This window comes from Crocuta crocuta, unplaced genomic scaffold (assembly GCF_008692635.1).
Source record: "Crocuta crocuta isolate KB4526 unplaced genomic scaffold, BGI_CrCroc_1.0 scaffold73, whole genome shotgun sequence".
In the NCBI taxonomy this organism is placed as follows: domain Eukaryota; kingdom Metazoa; phylum Chordata; class Mammalia; order Carnivora; family Hyaenidae; genus Crocuta; species Crocuta crocuta.
The window spans coordinates 1,722,822-1,727,298 of NW_027529443.1; positions in this window are offsets into that span (position 1 = coordinate 1,722,822).

A 4,477-nucleotide genomic window follows, 5' to 3' on the forward strand; every position below is an offset into this window, starting at 1 on the left:
CTTTTTCTCTACCCAGCCCTGCATCCAGGAGGTTGGCCTCAACCACTACATCACCAGGCTCCCTTGCTCTCTGACTTCTGCTTGGATTTGTCCAATGGGGAGTCCCAATAGGAGATGGAGAGAAGAGAGTGAGATCAAGGTATTTATCCCACTGGCTTCCTCCCTGCAGGAACACCTTAGCTGGCTGCTTCCTTCAGCTGCTCTCACATGATTCTCCCTAGGCAGAGTCTGGCAAATGTTCCTCGACTTGCCCCCATCACACCTAGGGGTGCTCCTAGTCGTGGTGTTACTAGACTGGGGGTACTGTATTATCTTTTGTAGGGTTTCCTTACACCCCTTTAAAAATAGTTCCTTTGTCAATTCCTCAAATGTGAACTAGGATTTCCTGATAGAACCTGACTGATACAGGTAGGTAACTGACCAGGTGGGTACCAGTATTGCTCTCATTGTATGGATTAGGATAAACTGAGGTACAAAGAGTTTCAGTGACCTGCTCAAGGCCATACAGTGACATAAGAGTCAAAACTCAGGCTGAGTATGGCTAGAGAGCTCCAAAGACCTTCAAAGGCCTTACATGCCATGTTAAACAGAGACTGTTCTGATCATCTATAGAGGGTACCAGATGCTCATCTTTTCTTCCTTTTTTCATTAAATCCGTATTGGGTGATACTCCTATGCTTCCTGAGAAGCCAAGGTGCTTCCTTGCAGGGCAAAAAATGAGAGAATTCCTCAGGTTCTGATGAGTTCCTAGAGTTGTGGTGGAGCTCAGAGATTTTCGCCCTAAGAGCTCTTCTGGAAATTGGGGTGGAGGGTGTGGTCGAGGGCCAGCCAATCAGAGCATCACAGTCCCTCCCTGGCAGCAGTGATTGGCTCAGAAGTGATCCAATCAAAGCCAACGGGACTATTTTCCTAAAACACTTGTATGAGAGGCATGCTTTCTTCTCTACCAGGCTTCCATCTGGGAGAAGAGAAAGCATGGATATGCCAGGGGCGACGGTGTGAATAGGGGACCCCCCCTCCCCAGCCAACCGAGGAATCAGAACCAAGAAATGGAGAGAAACAGAGTTCTCTGATGCCTCTTCAGACTCTGCATCTGGCCATGTCTGAAATCCACGTAAACATTTAGATGATTCTCTTACGTGAGACGATAAAGTCCCTTTCCCTCTATGACAGTATGCCAACTCCAGGGTCACAACCTTTTTACTTGCAACGGAAAGAGAGCTTGGAGTGGGAAGAGGAGGGAGGGCCCTGCAGCAGTCAGGCGAACTTCTATTCATCCGGCAAGACCCAATTAAAACGTTACTATCTTTCTTCAATCCTCCACCCACTCCTCCCTCCACAGCTAGTTGCTCCCTCCCTCTTTCTTGTGCACCCAGAAGGTTTTCACACACCTCTATGATAGCACCTTATTGTGCTATAGTTTCTGTTATGAGGGTGCGAGCAATTTGCCTGAATGTTACTCATTTTGGAATTTTTGGTCTTTAGCGAAAGGCCTGGCATAAAGCTGATACTGACTGTTTGTTGAATGAATAACTGAATGAATGGGATCAAGGCAGTAGCAGTAGGAACGGGCAGGAGGAGATGGATGGCATCTCTGCAGTGCCAACAAAAAGTAATAGCAGCCTTAAATCTTTTTTTTTTTTTGGAATAGACAGGATTGAGATTAATATTAATAACAAAGTGTTATTTAGTTGACTTGGACAAAATCCCTGGAGTAAAATTAATAATAGCTGTGATTTATTATACGCCTCATGTGCCAGGTGTTCTGTGTACATTCAATTTACTATTAACTCCAGCTTGGCAATGGAGGTTCGCTGACCGTGTAGGGACTCCACAACACCCACTTAATTATGGGGGGTTGGAATCAACGCCAGGGGAGGATTCTCTAAGCAGTCATTGCAATTCCATCCTGCTCCCACGTGGCTTGCTCAGGGATGGGTAGGTCTGGGCCAATTAGGACCAGTAAAGTTTATTGCCATGAGAAAGGGTGTGAGATAAGGCACTCTCTCTTGCTGGATGTGAACGGTAAGGGCTGCAACCCCTGTCTGTTCCTGGCAGCCATCTTGAGGACAAGGCTGATCCACTGAGGAGAGCAGAGCCAAGAACATTCTGGAGGAAGGGAACCAGAGCTTCCATCACTCCCAGCATGAACGTGCCCTTTTTCTTTTCTTTTCCTTTTCTGTCTTCCTTTTTCTTTTCTTTTCTTTCTTTTCCATCTTTCCTTCCTTCCTTCCTTTTGCTCCATGCCCAACATTGGGCTCGAACCCAGGACCCAGGACTCTGAGATCAAGAGTTGCATGCCCTACCGATTGAGCCAGACAGGCTACCTGAACTTGACCTATTTCTGGATGTCCAGTTATGAGAGTTAAGTGAATCAAAGGCATATCTCTGAGTCTGGGTTGACTTTCTGCTCTTTCAGCCAATTACAGAGTGAGGAAGCCAAGACTTGGATAGTCATGTGTTTAACATATCTCAGCTAATGGTAAGGGCTGCTCGTCCCACTAAACTGAGCCAAGAAAGGTCAAATTACTTGGTCCCAGTTCTGATTCATCCATTTACCTTCTGATATGGCTTCTCTAATACAGGCAGTTTGTACTGCTTAGAATATTCTATGCATCCTCTCTTTACTTAGAAAATTACAACATATCTCTCAGGCCTCAGCTTAAGTTAATGTCACTTCCTGGCCTCCTCCCCATTCCAACCCTGGAGATTAATTTAGATTCTCTTGGCCATTAATTCTCTTGGTGCTTTGTATTTTTCTTTCACACTTTTTTAAAAATGTTTATTTATTTTGAGAGAGAGAGAGAACATAAGCCAGCCAGCAGGATAAGGGCAGAGAGAGAGAGAGAGAGAGAGAGAGAGAGAGAGAGAGAGAGAATCCCAAGCAGGCTCTATGCTCAATCTCATGAAACGACGCATCATGACCTGAGCTAAAATCAAGAGTCAGATACTTAACTGGCTGAGCCACCCAGGCCCCCCATTCTTCACAAATATAACTAATTTATTATTGTGTAATGCTTTCAAAATAACCTATTTCATAAGGGCACATATGTATCTGTTTTCACGTACTGAATCCTCAGAACAGTGGATGTCACTTAGTGGGTGGCAATAAATATTTGATGAAAGAATAAATCAAAGCTCTCATTTTCTGCGGTCAGGAGTTCTATTGGTAATTCTCCAAGTGTGGTCCCAGGACCTGCAAGCATTAGCATCACCTGGGAACTTGTAACAAATGTCAATTATTAGGCCACTTCCAGACCTACTGAGTTAGAATCTCAGAGATGGGGGCTGGGATGGCAATCTGTGTTTACCACGCCCTCTAGGCCATTAGGGTTATTGCAGGACTTTGAAAGATACTGGGTTATACAGATTTGCTCTAGTCTATGCAGTGGGCACACCCTAGGGCTCAACCTCTGCTGTTTGGGGTTTTTTCCTGCTTTTATTTCTTTTCTTTTTTTTTGAGGGAGAGAGAGCAAACAGGGTAGAGAAAAAGGGGGGCAGAGGTTCTGAAGCAGGCTCCGTACCGACAGCAAAGAGCCTGATGTGGGGCTCCAACCCCAAAATTGCAAGATCATGACCTGAGCTGAAGTCAGAGGCTTAACTAACAGAGTCACCTAGGCGGCTCTCCTCCTCCTCTTTCCTAAAAACAGCACTTTCACAAGTAAAACGCGTTGGAGGATAGAACAGGAACTCATTCCATTTATGCCCTCTCAGATCCTCTGCAGTCGCTGTTAACTTTAGCTTAAAATTAAAAAAAAACACAAACCCCGCATATATAAAGATTTCATTAAGTAATCTCTACGCCCCACATGGGGCTTGAACTCACAACCCCAGGATCAAGAGTAGCATGCTCCACCAATTTAGCAGGCCTAAACACTTTATTACTTTTTAGAAGTAATCTCTTCACTCAGTGAGGCTCAAATTTATAACCCCAAGATCAAGAGTCCTCCAGGGTGCTCCCACCGACTGAGCCAGCCAGGCCCCTTACTGCTCCTTCGGCTGCGATCACGCTTTCCACTACCGACTTTATTCTTCAGGTGTCGGTCTACATTTTCATCCCCTCCCTTCCATTTTCTATCGCAGCCAGCTGCGAGTTCGTTGGGCTCCTAACAGTCACAGCATTCCTCGTTTCTTGCAGCTACTGTATTCATTTGCCCTTTCCTTGTTTCTCTGCCTCCTCCCGCGCCGGGACTACAGCAGTCTTGCTGACTGCACTCGTCCTAGCGCCTGAGCCATAGCAGGGCTAAACCGCGCGTGGACTAAAGGACTGCAAGCTGCGCGGAGGGCAGAGGCTGCAGACTCCCGGCCCGGGCTCCAGGCGCCAGGACGCTCCCGGAAGATCTGCGGAATGAATGAACCTACGAAGCGAAAGGGAAACCGCCCCTTTACTAAGATGGCAGGCGCGGGCCCTTTACCAACATGGCCGGCGGCCCGCGTGGATGGGCGGCGGGCGGCGGGCGGGGCCAGACGGGAGCCG